Here is a 15,561-nt window from a genome sequence, read left to right as displayed (position 1 = left end):
AGGGGAGTGGGTCACATGCACTTCTTCCCCTGACAGCTTCTGGATTCCTGGCCAGGGGTGACGGGACAGGACATCCAGGCCAGCCTCCCCTTCAGCAGTGTTCCTGTGGGCATCCATGGGATTTTCCTGGGTGCACCCTGGGGAATGATTAAAGCCCCCCGTGAGCCTGGGCTGGTGACCACCCAGCATGCATCTTTCCCGAAGCTGTTCCCTGAACTGTGGCCAAGAAGACATATCCCACCCAGAGGGCAGGGGACGAGACACAGCCCTGCCAGCCCTAGGGACCCTGGACCCCTCCAGCACTGGTGCGGTTTGAGAAGGGCTGTCCATGCCAGAAGTCAGAGCCCTCCTGTCCATCAGTCACTCTGGATTTCCACCTTCAAAGGCCAGAGAGCCCACTTCCACAGGGTGGGGGTTGGGCTGCATGGCTTCCAGCGAGGTGGGTCAGTGGGCACAACAATGTCAGGTCGCCACACTCTCTTCCCCTATGCCTGACCTGGCCCCCAGCACCCCAGGTAGGTGGGGCCGGGTCTGGAGGGACCCCAGGGTCAGGCAAGAGGGTCTGGGGAAGCCTTGCCTTGTGGGGAGGGGTGAGTGTATGGAGACCTCTGTCCAAGGCTCTCTGTCCAGCTGCCCTGAGCCTGACCTGGATCCTGCTGGGGGAGGCAGGGAAGACCTAAATCCAGACTCTCCATGTCCCTGTCTACACCAGGTGGGACTCTCACTGTAAGGCCAGGACCCACCACCTACCTTCAGGGTCCTGTTTACACCAGGTGAGAACCCTCTGTCCTCGAGCAGGTAGCATCTTCCCACCATGGGTGTCCTGTCCACACTTGGGGTGAAGACTGAATTGGGTGGCTGCGTAGAGGTGTGTCTGATTAGGAAGGTCCCACATGGCCTGGCTTTGTCTGGTCCCCACACAGCGGTCCCTGCTGGAAATGGCTGTTTGGGGGGGAACTGTGGCCACCGTGGGCACTGCAGCTGGACTTTCTCCTGAGACAATCTGTCCGCAGTCGCAGGGGTCCCAGGACAGGACAGACCTCACCCATCCTGAGGAGCACCCCTTTGGGCCTGCGGGTGGACACCTTCCTGACCCTCACCCAGAACCTGAGAGGGGCTCCTCAGAGGCCCTGCCCCTCCCCACAGAGGGCCCCCTCTGGCTCACTTTCTGCAGATCAGGGACCCTGCCCACCAAGGCCGCCCTGGGGAGGGGGCTAGTCCCGCCTGGTGTCTTTTGTTTGAGGGACCCATGCCAGTCAGCTCCGGTAGGAGTAAGGACATGTGAGACTGCCTGGTCTCTCCGCCCCGCTTCTCCAGCTCCTGGACCCTTCCTCCAGCCCCCGCCCCTCCCCCCTCCTTCAGCCCCCTTTCCCCTCCAGCCCCCTCTCCCTCCTCCAGCCCTTGGTCCCCGCTGCCCCAACCCCTTCTCCAGCCACAGCCCCCATCCTCTCCTCCAGCCCCGTCCCCTCCTCCAGATCCCATCCCTCCCCTCGACCCTCCCCTCGACCCTCCCCTCGACCCTCCCCTCCTTCCTCCAGCCCCAGCCCCCTCTGCCAGACCCCGGGCTCCTGCTCCTGTCCTGGCCGCCCGTGCTGTCCTGCGGCGCCCCCGTGTGGTCGCTGGCTGGCAGCGCCGCCCAGAGATGCGGGATCTATTGCAGCTGTTTTAACTGTTTCAGTTTCCTCAGTTTTATTAAAATCCAGCAAATTCCAGGGGCGCCTGGGTGGCTCAGTGGGTTAAAGCCTCTGCCTTCGGCTCAAGTCATGATCCCAGAGTCCTGAGTCCTGAGTCCTGGGATTGAGCCCCGCATCGGGCTCTCTGCTTAGCGGGGAGCCTGCTTCCTCCTCCTCTCTCTCTGCCTGCCTCTCTGCCTGTCAAATAAATAAATAAAATCTTAAAAAAAAAAAAAAATCCAGCAAACTCCATTCGCCATCAGCATCGTTAACATTAGTCTTTATGAGTAGTTAAATTTCATTAAGTCATTAAGAATTAATTCATGAAGAATTAAGTTTCATCAGGGCGCCTGGGTGATTGGGTTGATTAAGCGGATTTGATCGTGGGATTGAAGCCGGTGTTGGCTCGCTGTTCAGTGGGGCGTCTGCTTGGGATTTTCCCTCTTCCTCTGCCCCTCCCTGCACTCATGCGCCTGCACATGCTCTCTATGAAGTAAATAAAATCTTTTAAATAAAGAATTAAGTTTCATTAATAAAACCAAGAGCGAATGCAGTAGACGCACTTACTGGGTGGCAGACTGATATGTAAACAGATCAGGTATTTTGAGTGCCACGTCTACCTTCATAACCACGGGAGACCTCAGGCTTACAGACATCAGTTAAAATGCCAAGGGCAAGCCTGGGACTCAAATCTAGGACAGCCTACATCTGAGTCCACACCTGAACCCACACCTGAGCCCACACCTGAGTCCACACCTGAGCCCATATCTGAGCCCACACTTGAGTCTACACCTGAACCTACTCTGGAGCCCTCACCTGAGTCCACACCCGAGTCCACACCTGAGCCCACATCTGAGCCCACACTTGACTCTACACCTGAACCCACTCTGGAGCCCTCACCTGAGTCCACACCTTAACCCACACCTGAGTCCACACCTGAGCCCACACCTGAGTCCACACCTGAGCCCACACTGGAGCCCTCACCTGAACCTATACTTGAGTCTGCACCTGATTCCACACCTGTTTCTAGTACAGCCTGAATGATCAGGTTGGGCCTAATTCAGTATGATGTAGCAGTAACTATTTTTGGAACTCAGTTGGTAATGGAGACACAGAATGTATACAATATTTTAAAGAGAACCAAAGGCAATCACATTTTAAATCAATTATTGTTAGTTCAGCCAAAGTTGGGGCCTCAAAGTGTGAACAGTTTCCTGATTTTTGCTAAATGTTCTAGTGAAGGAATGAATCACACTTCCTGCACCCTGGGCAGTGGGCACGGTGATATGAACTTCTCAAGCTGGGAGGAAGAAGCAAGGGCCTGTGTGTTGAGGGAGGACTTCAAGGAGATCACCTGCAGGGCAGGGGGGAGGGGGCTCCACCAAACAGACTCTGATTAGCCGGGGACCTAGAACAGTCATGTCCCACGCCTGGACACAGTGCTCAGAGCACGTCCCATCACGTGGCTGGATCCTGCAAGTCCCACATGCCCTCGCCTAAGCCGGCAGCAGGCAGCTGGGACCTCACTCTGTACACGGCAACAGCTGGGTTCCTGATTTTGAGTTGCCCCACCTGAAATACTCTTCTTTTATGTTTTCTCTGAGTTGAAAGGTCAGAGGACAATTTGTTGACTTAGATTAGAAAACACATCTACCGTATGGTCCAGCTGTTCTCATCAGCAAGTGTAGGCTGATGTTGCTTCCCAGCAAATTCTAGAATTCTACCATTATAATCCCAAAAGGGCTGGGTGAGTTTGTGGGCAGGCAGATCTTTAAGCCCTTTTCTGGCCAGGGAGGGGCAAGACCCCAAGCACCCAAGACAGGGTGGGCTTGCCTCCAGGTAGAGCTCCTGGGGCACTCAAAGGAAACACACACTTAGTATAGCTCCTGGTCTGAACCGTTCCCCCTATTTTTATTAGAAGAGTCGCATGAAGAGTTCAAACCCTCCTGGAAGTGGAGGGTTCGGGAACTGTGTCTGCCCTCTGCTTCTGGATGTCACTGGGGTGTCTGTTGTGTATCTGCCTAGAGTTTCTACTCTACACCTTCCTGTAGCACTATTATCCTCAGATCATGACGAAATGGGACTTTGTGTGTCCTTTCAATGTCAGAATAATTCTTCACTGAACGTAAGTCTGGAACAGCCGAGTCCCCTGCTGCGCCTGCTCAGCCATCCCGCCACCTGAGCCTGCCTGGATTTTTGACTTTCCCGGGTGATCACCCAGGGCCTGCAGGACTGGGCTTGGCTTCAGGGCAAGGATAGAAAGATGGCGTCGTCCTTCTTTTAAATACAAGAAGAACATCATGAAAGTGACACACACTTATTATTGAAAAAGAGGAAAGCAGAGACAAAGCCCCCTCTGCGGTGCACCAAGCTCTCTTATCCTCCCAATCCTGATGTTCCCAGTGGCTCAGGGTGCGGGGAAGTGTGGGGTGGAGCACCAGCCCCTTGATGCCCCGATACCCTCCTGAAGAGCCTGCCAGGAGCCCACTCAGAATGCTGAGACTGTTAGCCCAGGCCAGAGGCACTGGGGTGGCAGCAGTAGGGGAGGCCGTGAGTGATGCAGCCGACAAGTGGGGCTTCATTCCTTCCTGATGTGTGGGGGAGTGGGTGCTGCCCTGTGCCAGGTTTCCCAAAGTTGGCCTTCCCCCTGCAAAGAGTGGCTGGCTGGAGCTTGGCCATAAGATCCCAGCCAGACAGCAGGGCCCATTATGGAGCCCAGGCAGGCTGCTGTCCCCATTCGGGGTCCAGGTGGGCCGGCAACCCAGCCTGAGGCCACAGTCAGGTCTTCCTGAGAGGCTGAGGGCAGGACAGGCTGCAGGACTGGTGGCTGGAGCCAGGAGCCACTAGGACCAGCACAGGTGTGAGGGGCCGTGGCTGGGCCACATTTTCTCTGGGCCGTGGCTATGTGGCCTGTTTGTGGACAAGGTCCCAGCTGGTCTGTGGGTATCAGAGGTGGGGATGGGTGACCACAGGTGTGCTGACTGCAGGCCCTGAATCCGTGAGTCTGCCCTAGGGCAGCAGGATGGTGTGTCCCTCACAGGGGCCGTGAACTGCTCTGTGAGGATCCTTGCTGAGCCCCTGATCTGTCAGGAGGGTGAAGCTGTGCCTCCTGGTGCCCTGTCTGGATGGAGGGGGAATGTTCGCCGCGCACCAGTGGCCACAGTCATAGGACAGGCCCTGGCTCTGTCTTTTCCTTTTAGTTCTGCTCATTTTTCTTTATATATTTTGAGACTCTGTTATCAGGTTTATAAGTAGTTAGGATTTTTTATGTTTTCCTGAAAGACTGTCTCTTTGCCCTCTGTTCCTCTGGTGAGACCACTTAGCCTGACAGCATTCCACGGAAGCTTCCTTATGCTAGGTTCTGCAGGGCTCTCCTTCGAACATTTAACCTGTGTCCTTATGTTTCTTTTTTAACTTTCTTCTTTTTTAAAAAAAATTCATTTGTTTTAGAGAGAGACAGCTCAGTGGGGAGGGGCCTATGGGGAAGGGGGGAAGAATCTGAGGCAGACCCCATACCAGAGGCAGAGCTGGATGTCAGGCTCGACCCCACAACCCTGCTATCACCACCCGAGCCGAAATTAAGAGTTTGAGGGTCACTCATCAACCGACCGAGCCACCCAGGTGCCCATCTATGTCTTCTTGTTTTATATATCGTCAGGTTTGCTGTTCGTCTGACAGTCTCCGTCTTATATTTGTTTTCTCCCTTTACATTGTATATAGTTACTGATATGGTTGTCTATGAACACTAGGACCAAACTGTTCCCAGGGAAGGGGCCCTCAGCCTCATGCAGGGGTGCTGCCCATGAAGGAGAGGGGGACAATGGGGGGGTTGTCAGCCCCTGGTGAGGGGATGGGGTGATTGGGGGTCAGCCCCCGGTGAGATGGTCCATCAGTTGGGATCGGGGGAGCCCAGGGGATACTTCGCACTGGGGTATGGAGGGCTGTGGACCGAGGCCCTGTTGCTGGTCCTTGGTGGGAGGGGACAGTCCCAGCTTTATTTTGAATCCCTGGAGCCTCTCGAGTGAATGGCTGTGTTTCTAGGTTTAAAGGATGAGAGCGGCTCGAGGACAAACCAGTAGCCGGTGAGGAAGGAAGGGATCATCTGGCTTCTGGTCCGTCAGAGGCGCGTGGGGACATGCAGACTGTGGCTATGCTCCCTGAGTCTGTCCCACACGCAGGGCTGCTTGGTTCCATTGCCTATAGTGAGTCTGGCACAATCGGGTGCAGGGTATGGGATGCCTTCCGAGGCTGTGGCCGGTGTGAGCAGCCCAGCGGGTCGGGCTCTTCAGAACGAGCTGTAGACCTGGGTGGGACGGCTTCAGAGAGCAGGAAAGAGGGTGCCCGTCAGTGCCCTGCGGGGTCAAGGCACCTCTCCCCTGTGCACTTGGCACCCAACGGTTGTGTGTAGTAGCACTGGGTGGGAGCCCTTGGAGTGGCCGGCACACGGTGGCCCAGGTGTGGAGCTGGGTGAGCTCTGGGCCCAGTCCCTGGGTCCAGGCAGCGCCATGGGACCCACAGCCCCCCACCCCCTGCCCGTTCCTAACCTCTTCCTCACCTGATGTCTCTTGCCTGGGAGCCTGGCTTGGCTTTGTCTGGGGGTCACTTAGTGGTGGAGAGAGCACAGATGTGCCTGGTCCATGCCCCGGCATCGGAAGGCAGTGGGTAACTGGAGAGACATGGGCTCCAACCACCGACAGAAAGCAAGGAGGGCATGACTGTTCTAGAAAATTCCTCAGAGCCTGGCGGCATGGGCAGCTTTGTGAACACACTCGTCTGCCCGCCCCAGTCTAACTGGACAGCTCTGCTGGTTAGTGTTCTGTGCCACAGTGTTCTGAGTATACCACTAAACAGAGTTACCTTCCGGCAGCCTGCGGTGTTGCAGGTGCCAGGGAGTGACCTCTGCCCAGGAACTACTTGGGGCTATTAATGGCCACATCCCCCGGTGTGTTCATCAGTGGAATCTGAGTCACGAGTGATGTCAGACAGCCTAGGGGCCACAGGAGGAACATGTATTCATGGGCTGGTGTCGCAAGGGACATTCACAGGATTCTCTCCACGTGTTGATTTGGAGAACCAGACATCCACGCTTTGTGCAGGGTTGGACCTATCTTTCTGCCCTCTGGAAATGCCCTACAAGGTGTCTGAATGCACCTTAGCTATTGGTTGATGTGTTTTCTCTGGGCAGTGTCTCATGACTGGCAAAGCTGTGCTTATCCCCCCTCTGCTTGCCAGCTTGGTTGGGGAATCACAACAAAACCCAAACCCAATAGGTAGTTACATCTGGAGACATGACACTGGCTGGATCCCATCTCCCACCCTGGGTCCTAAGTCACTGAGGATGGGACGCAGTGGTGACAGCAGGTGCACGCAGTTGGAATGCGGCTGTCGGGACTGTGCTGGCTGCAGTCCGGGTCCCCATCAGTTGATGTGGCCCAGGTCCTCAGGCAGCCTGGCCTCTGCTGTGTGCTTGGCCCTCCTGCCCCTCCAGGATGGTCACAGCCACTGTGGGGGCCCCAGAGGGATAGGACTGAGAGCAGTAAAGCCCTAGATCCTGGTAGTAAGGGCCTTCGTGGACCTCGGAATTACATACATTCCAACTGAGAAAATAAGGATCTGTAAGTTCCTGAGATGTTCTGGGTCAGGAATGATGTGTTTAAGGGGATTCGGAAAAGCAAGAAGCTTTACACCATGTCGTATCGGACGGTATCCCAGGGTGGGGATTAACGTGCATATTTTGATCAGAGGGAGGACAGACGTGTTTAAGTAGCAGGCCGGAGAAGATGGGGGCACCGACTTGTCCCCCTCAGGCTCCAACTTCCTCCGGGGTTTGTCCCAGGTCAGCAACATCATGGAAATCTTCTAATGTGGGGAAGACTTAACGATAGGAATGAAATTTTGCAGGAAACATGTAATTCAGTATCTTAGGTTTTATTGGGCATGTGCCCAATGAGCTTCTCAGCGGCTCTGGTCCTGGTGGTTGTTCTGCTCCGAACCTCTGCACTGAGCCTCGGGTGCCTTTGGACCCCGGGCAGGGCAAGTCTGCAGGCCTCAGGTGGCAGCGGTGTCCTGCGTGGGAAAGGGCTCAGTGCCCAGCAGGGAAGGCTGGGTGGCCACCTCCGGGGGGGCCCTGCAGCGCCTTGTTCCTCCCCTCCAGCATCCGAGCCCACTCGCCGCGGAGCCTGGGACAGTGATAATTTCAGCCTGTGAGTCACTGTTTTAGGGCCGGGTGGCAGCCAGGCCTCTGTCGGCACCTGAGCACATGTTCTAACACAGCCCAGCAGCCCCCAGGCTGCCAGCGGCTGTGACCTTGTGGGGTCCCAGAGAGCCCTGCAGCCAGTCTCCCAGGGCTTGGCCAGTCCCGTCCAGGGGGCCACATGGAGGACATCACTCGGGTCTCTAGCCTGAAGAGGGGAAGTGCTTTGCCTAGGAAGCAGCTTCTGGAAACGTCTGAGGCCCGGAGAACTGAACTCCTTCACTGGCACCCCTGCTGGAGTGCTCTCCTTTCCCTGTGCTGCCCGCCTGCCTGGCGTCCCTGCCTGGGAAAGTGACCACAACAGGATGCACAGGGGTGACCCGGGTGGGAATGGCCTGGCCATCCCCACATGGGAAGGCCCCTTGCCCCCTTCACCGAGCCCCTGGCTTCTGGGGGCCTGTGGGTGCTGTGAGGAGCTGCCACTGTCTGGGGGACGGGGCACAGTCCTTCTGGCTGTGGTCTGTGCCCTCATTAGCAGCCATATGTCCCTGCAGAATGTCACCCTCCACAGTCCTTGAGCGGCCCAGACCCTTGGTGACTAACTCGGCCATCGCTGACCACACTCTCGCCGTCTGCCCCAGAGCCCATCCCTGGGGCCTGTACCGTGGGCAGAAGACCCAGAAGTTTCCAGGGCCCGATGGCATGTGTAGGACAAGGATGAGGATGTGGGGACTACAGCGGGGAGCAGGGGGCTGTAGTGGAGGTCCCCTCTTCCTACGTTTGGGCTCTGTGCTGGGACCCCCCACCCTGAGAGGTTAGGGGGATGGCACCATGGCTTCCCATACCGCGCCTAACAGGGGAGATGTCCTGGATGACAGGGTGGGTGGCCCGGCCAGCAACCAGGACTCTGGTAAGGTCAGCACCAAGTCCGGTCCCATCGCGGCTGCCAGGTACCCTCTTTCCAACTGGGCTCCGGATAGCAGCTGCTGGTGCTATTTGGGGATGAAAGCTGTGACCACTTTGGAATATCTGCCCATTTGAGCCCTTGTCTAGGTGCAAATTATGTGCTAATCTGCCCTCTTAGCTGTCCCTGAGACCAGGCACTCCTCAGTCTGCTCACGGTCACCCGGGAGACCCTCTTCAGCACCCACAGGCCCCTGGCCTCCATCCCAGGGATGAAAGGGGGCTTTGGATCTGCTAATGTGTGGGAAGGAGTATGATGAACTTATCCTGCCCTCAGGGAGTGCCTGTCAGAAAACCAGCCTAACCAGACACAGTTTCTCTGACAACTTCCCACAAGACCTTCAGGAGTGGGGGGGTAGGGAAATGTGGAATGGGGTGAGCGATGGGGGTGGGTGTGGGATAGGAGAATGGGGCTGGGATGGAGGGATCGGGTGAGGGATGGAGGGGTGGTGGATGGAGGGAGGTGGTGCTGGGTGGGGGTGGATGGGTGGGGTGCTGTCTCTCGCACCTGCAGACCTGGTGGTAGTTGCAGTCCCTGTTGTTGTGGGTGTGGTTTTGCAGTTCCAGTTCTTCCTGCAGTGACACCAGTGACCCCTCCCGCTGTGACAGCTGGCCTGGGGGCAGCACTGGTGGCCAGGTGGCTATGGCCCCAGTTGTGGGGGGGGGGTGGCCCCCTGTGGGGGCTCCCGTTCGTGGAGCCCAAGCCTTGCTGCTCGGCGAGCTTACCTGTCCAGGGCACTCCTGCGGGTCCTCATGGCCTCGCTCTGAAGTTGTCTTGTGTGCAGCTTGATTTTTTCCTCCCAAAACATCTTTATCACACCGGCATCGAAAGCTACCCTTCCTGGGTGCTTCAGAGCGTGGCTGTCACTCATTCTCTGAAAAAGCATTTGTGCCGCGTGGTTGGACATCGCAGGGAACCAGCATGTTAACAACTGGGGCGCTGGCTCAGCCCTACACACTGGATGCCCCCCTATGTTTCTGGGAGCACCCTGGGGCCGGGGTGTCAGGAAGGCAGGCTCAGGAGCACACGGCTGTGGGCAGCAGACGCTCTGCCCCGCTGCCTTCTGAATGGTTTCCGCACGAATGCAAGCTGCAGCTGATAGCAAACGCCGTTTGGGACCTTTGGGCTTCTCCAAACTTAAGAAAGGGTCTAGTTTTGTTTGTGGTTTTGGGAGAGTGGCCTCAGGGCTCCAGCCAGGGTGGGTATTGTCTGGAATGCAGGGGGACTGAGCTGGGTGCTGAGGCCATGCAGAGGAAGGCTCTGAAACAGCCATGGCAGAATCCAGCTGGTGCACATCTGTTTTCCACACAGGCTCCTTTGGCATGGTCTGGGGATAGCGGTGGTTGTCTGCTGTGCGCCAGGGAAGGGGGGACGCGGGAGCAGTGTGGATAAGTGGGGCGAGTGGAGGCCTCCAGGGTCTTGGCAGCAGAGCCCCAGAATTGTGCTGTAGCCCCGTTGGTGACTGACAGAGGTCTGAGCTCCCCTCCTGGGACTCGAGGCCCCAAGAGAAGCCCCACAAACCATTGCTGGTCATGCAGAGAAATAGCACTGAATAGTGTAGGTTAGAAGTAAGTACAGAGATCTTCCTTTTGGCAAAAACTAAGGACACCAGAAGGAGAGGGTGGCATATAGTCTGGCCTGCAGTGAATCAGTAGTTAAACTTCTAGCTGCAGGCTGTGTGACACGCTGCTGAGCTCGGACGCCCGCTGCCCCCACATGGCATTCTCACACCCCAAGGGTCTTCTGGAGGGTTCTGTCTTGGGACTTACTAGGATCCCAGAGCCAGGACACGGCCCCATAGGCTCACTGGGCTCTCAGGGGTTCTCAGACACCCCTGTGGGGACCCCCCGCAATGAATCTGTCAGGGGGATAACTTGCGGGCATGCCTGCCAGCAGCATTCAGGGCCTGCCTGCCTCTGGGGCTGGCCTGGCCCCAGGGTCCCAGCACAGCCGATGCCGCCCCAGACATCTGACTGCGAGAACAGTGGCGTCTGCCACATCACGGGGCTCTCGGTTTCATCCTGTTTCACGCGTGTAAGACTCAACAGAGATGCCCGAGGGAGGGTCAGACCCAGCCAGGAATGTAGAGCTTTTCTAGCCAAATTACTTCCCGTCAGATGGCGCTGGACAAACACATGGACGGAGTCAGACAAAGGAGAAGAGGAAGCCCATCTTGATGGGGATGCGAGGCGATGCTCACTCCTGTAAGGAAGGCGTGCTGGGAGAAGGAGGGCAGGGGCGGTGGGAGGAGGGGCGGGGGGCTCTGCGAGCAGATGCAAGCTTTGAAGGGAGGGCAGGGTCCCAGGAGAAGTGCAGGGGTCCCCAGGAGACCAGCTTCTGGGTCTGTGTCTCCTGCGTCTTGCTCAGCCCTCAAAGTACTCCAGTCTCTGAGAAAAGTGGCTGTGGAGCCATGGCCGTGGAACCGTGGCCCATCTGTGCTGAGCTGACTGGTGGCCGACAAGCCCACCAGCACTGGTCGCCTGGCAGACTTAGTTCTGGGCTGTGGAGCATATGGACTGATTTTGGGCCAACCCTGTCACCAGCACTGCCCCTGGGGTCACCTTCACTCAGCTTCCCGATGGTCACTTACCCTTAATCTGAAATACTGCTGGCTGGGGAGTCGAAAGGGCCAGAACACGCTAAAAAGTTCAGTTCCACTATTGGAGAGGGAAGGGTCTGGGCAGGTTGCCTAATATGTCCCTTACGACGGATCCTCTCGGGCTCTGGCTCCCAGGTCCCCTGTGAGGGCACGTGGAGCCAATGTGGCAGTTTCCTGCAAAGGGGCTGCCATTAGCCATGTCCACCAGCACAAAGTCAGTGTGCCAGTGGGTGAAGGAGTGCGCGTGTTGGCTGGTTGAGAGCTGGACACACGGCCAGAGACCGCATGCACCCCCCGCGGCCCACAGGGAACTTTGGTTTTCCTCAGGGGTCTGGGTGGAAGTCCTCAGAGAAACCAGGGGCTGGCATTGACTTCCTGTGTGGCAAGTCAAGGCTTTGAGGCTGAGACCTGACTGCTCTCCTCGGTGGGTTCCCCGGAGGCTCGACCTACAAACCCTTCTGCGGTGGAGACAACCAGCCCACAGACAAAGGGAAAACCAGAAAGTGGGCAGAGGGAGCACTCCAGCAGGGCCCAGAGCCAGACGCGAGAGCACCGTACACCCAGCCGCGTCTGCACCTGGGGTGTCGCCCCAGAAATATGCCTGGAAAGTCTCCAGTTCTTGTGTGAGCCCCAGCTCCCCTCTGTTTTTCTCATTGATGGGGCCCCCAACCCTCAGCCCATCTCCCACAAGGTTAGTGTCCTCTGGCAAACAGGACAGAGCTTACGTTTCAGGGATTCCCCAGCCAAATCTCTGGGTGTCCTAAGGGTGTCTCCCCCGGGGTGGGCGTCCTCTGAGCGTCTCTCCGGAGCTCGCTCACTCTTATATGGCCTTCGTGATGTGGCACCTGGCGCCAGTCCAGTTGCCAGGAAGGACAAGCGGCCTCCCATTTGGCTGCAGGCCCTGGAGACATAATTTGGCTCCTGGAACACAGTTACTGGCAGACGCGCAAGCCTCGGCCCTCAGTCCAGGACTGTGGAGTCCGCTGAGCTCGCTGCCTGCTGGCTGGTGTTATGGTGGCCAACAGATTTCTTCTGCTGAGATGCTGCTCCCAGGGAGCCCAGTAGGTGGACAGGGAGCTGGAGGCTGAGCAGAGGGTGGTCCCCGGGCTTGACTGCTACCCGAGCATGTGGCCTGGCTGAGCATCACGCTGGGTCCCAGGCCTGTGCCTTGGGAAGAGAGATCTTTGCAGCCAGTACACGGCAGGTCACTTTAGAGCAACAACCGGACATACCCAACATGGCACCAGGGGTGTTTCGGGTTGCTCTGCCTGGCGCTGGCTGGTGGATGAGGGGCGGCCAGCCTGCCCACCAGCAACACCAAAGTGCCCATCTCCAACTCAAGCAAACTCAAGAAAGAGACCCCTTTCTTTTATACATACAAGGCAGGACCTCTGAGGTCTCCACAGTGTGTGTGGGTCCTGCTTCCATCACTGTGACAGGGTCACCAGGGGTGCGTTCCTTTCCTCAGCAGGTCATGAGGTGTTTGAGTTGAGCAGGAATTATTTGTCTAATAGGAAAACCAGAGCCATGGGAGGCATTTGAGACACAGTCTGCCATAGGCAGGGGCTTTAACTTTCTGGGTTTCTCCTCTGATCTTCCCAAGCCCAGGGCACGACTCAGGGGGACCTGGAGGTTGGATCTGTGACACTCTGAATAGACTTTTCCTGCAAAACCCCCGAATCAGACAAGGTGGTCAAGTTAAAACAACATGAGGGTTTTCAGTTGTAGGGAGTCAGTGAGCAGAGATGGTTGGCCAGGGATGTGTTTTGAAAAACCTCACAACACGATGTCAGGGAAACAAGTGTCCACAACACGCAGAGAGCTTTTACAGAAAAGGAAGGTTGAATCCACTTGCAGATGGAGAAGGGAAGAGACAGGAGGTCACAGGACAGCAAGGTGACAGCGGCATTGTGGTGAGAGCCGGGTGCCAGATGCGTGAGCAGAACCCCCTGTAGCCGCGAGGGGCTGGCCAGTGCGGACTGTTGCCCTGGTTAAGCTGGGAGATACTTGAGACCTGTCAGCCAGCCACGCAAAGAAGTGCTTTGTTGGGAGAAAGGTCCTCTCCCCAAATGTTCTCATGTGTCTGTGGGTCTGTGGTTGGTGGGTGCAGTGATGCAGCAGCTCGTGGAGCCGTGGGCTCTATAGTTGCTGTGTGTCCCCTGGGCAAGGATGCGAAGTCTCCTCCCGTGTCCAGAATTCCACCTCTGCCAACAGATGGTGGTAGAAGACCAGGAAACAGTACCTGTGGCTTGCCAGAGCCCTCCCCTAAAACCAGGGAACCCAGCCCTGGTGTCTGTTATGGCTGCGTAGACGCCCCCGTGTGGAGAGAGGGTCCTGGGACCCTCACCAGCCTCCCAGCTTCAGGGAGGCCTGTACAGACCCAACAGTTGTGGCCCAGACTCCCCTTCTTCCCCAGGGCTCAGCAGCCATGCTCCATGCTCCGTGGACGCCCGGGCAGAGTCCTCAGGGTTCGGCAGCCTGCCTGTGACTCTGGTCTTTGGGGGCGCATGACCCAGAGGCTGTAGCTTCTCAGCTCCCAGCACTCAGCCTGCCAGCCTGGTGCCTGCCAGCCCTTCCTTGGCCAATCTGCAAATGCAGGAAAGTACATAAAACACAAGACTCTCGAGGAAAAGCTAGCGTCCGTGGGACACCCATCTGGGAAGAAGTAGGGTGTGGTCAGGGCAGACTGCCAAGTGTGGGCCCCAGTGTGGGGTGTGGTGCCTGGCCATCCCTGGGGGGCTGTCCCCTTCTGGGTGCCATTTTTGGATGAAGCCTGTGGTTTCTCAAAGGACCGATGTCCGGCATTTATGCTCAGGATGTCCTGACTCTGGGCAGGCATGAGGTCCTTTGTGGCCTTGCTATTTGAAACAGCCACCTGTCCCCCAGGATCTACCCTGCTTTCCCACTGGAGGGCTACTCTCGGGGGCAGGGGTTTGCTGCCATGTCCACCAGAGCGGTGTCCAGACTGCAGCTGTCACTGGTCATTGAGTGCATGAGGGCACAGAGGTACGCATCCTCCCACAGAAGTGAACCCCAATGCTGTGGGATCCCAGGGTGTGGAGAGACATCCCAGAAGGCCCCACAGAGGACGCGGCGTCTGCAGTGGGTGAAAGACAAGGGGGATCTCAGCGGCAGAACGAGGAGGATGGGGAAGGGACACATGAGGCAGGGGGAGGGGCTGCGTGCAACCTTCCTTTGTGACAGCTCAGTGTTGGGAGTGGTGAAGTCTGTGGCAAACAGAGACCCAGTCAAGCAGGAAGGGCAGCTGGCCGTCAGCCCAGGCTCACTGATGCTATGAAGACGCTTTCTCAATGGAAGCCCCACGTCTGGATTGTTCAGGGGCCATATCCAGATTTTAAGTGTTGGCTAGTAATTAACTTCAAGTCACCGAGGCAGCCAGCTGCAGGAGGGCCAGGCACAACAGGCACGGGGAGCTCTGGGAGCCCGTAGGAACTGTGGGGGACTTGGGTTCCAGAAGGAGACAAAACCCCTGCCTGGAGATGATCAGGAGCTCTGAGCCAGTCCCCTCTTGCTGTGCTGGGCCAGGATGGCCAGGAGAGGACAGATGGATGCACAGACGCCAGGCAGCTCACAAACCATGGGTGTTGGGGGTGGGGGTGGGGAGGTGAGTTTTTGTTATCAGTTTCCTGACCAGAACCACCTGTCAAGTCCATTTTTCCTGGAGGCTTTATTTTTTTCCAGGCCAGCAGGAACATGGCCTGGCTCAGGTGCCAGGTTTGGGAGCCCGTGAGGCTCACCCGGCCGCCTCTTCTCTTCCCGGTTCACTGACTGTGGTGCTGAAGTACGAGCCCCTCCTTCTGGGGTTTCTGAGTTCTCGCTGAGCTGCACACCAGTCGTGCACACCAGGCCTGCAGCGACCCTTCATCCCTGCTCAGGGAGCCCTCCCCAGCTGCGGTCCGTAGGGGTGACCGGTGGTTCTGAGTGCCGACCCTGGCCAGGAGAAACAAGGGGGTGTGCACACGCACATTTGTGTGTTTGGCTATGACTCAAAGTGGGGCTGGAGCCTCTCTCTCAAATGTCCGCGTGGCTGGCACTGAGAGGCGCCCCCCTGATGCGGGTCTGCCCCTTCCCCCGTGGGGCCAGTCCTGCGGACTCGCCCGCTGTTGACCCG

At 57.4% G+C, this 15,561-nt stretch overlaps 1 long non-coding RNA gene across 3 annotated transcripts; it reads right to left on the bottom strand.

Moving 5' to 3' along the window:
- Positions 1 to 7,585: 7,585 nt before the first annotated feature.
- On the bottom strand, positions 7,586 to 12,272 carry FAM240C. Of its 3 annotated transcripts, XR_006602505.1 has the most exons (4): positions 12,155 to 12,262; positions 11,421 to 11,603; positions 9,556 to 9,704; positions 7,586 to 7,852 (listed from the first exon to the last, which is right to left on the bottom strand). It is a non-coding gene; the product is annotated as a family with sequence similarity 240 member C (long non-coding RNA). The 3 variants fall into 3 exon arrangements; XR_001178082.2 differs by lacking the exon at positions 11,421 to 11,603 and having other exon boundaries at positions 12,155 to 12,272; XR_006602504.1 differs by lacking the exons at positions 11,421 to 11,603; positions 12,155 to 12,262 and having other exon boundaries at positions 9,556 to 9,731.
- Between the last annotated feature and the right edge of the window lie 3,289 nt (positions 12,273 to 15,561).

The sequence above is a fragment of the Mustela putorius genome, unplaced genomic scaffold (genome assembly GCF_011764305.1).
Source record: "Mustela putorius furo isolate JIRA1106 unplaced genomic scaffold, ASM1176430v1.1 tig00003869_pilon_pilon_pilon, whole genome shotgun sequence".
In the NCBI taxonomy this organism is placed as follows: Eukaryota; Metazoa; Chordata; class Mammalia; order Carnivora; family Mustelidae; genus Mustela; species Mustela putorius.
Note: the sequence above shows the minus strand (reverse complement) of the source record. Positions and strands in the feature narration are given on the sequence as shown.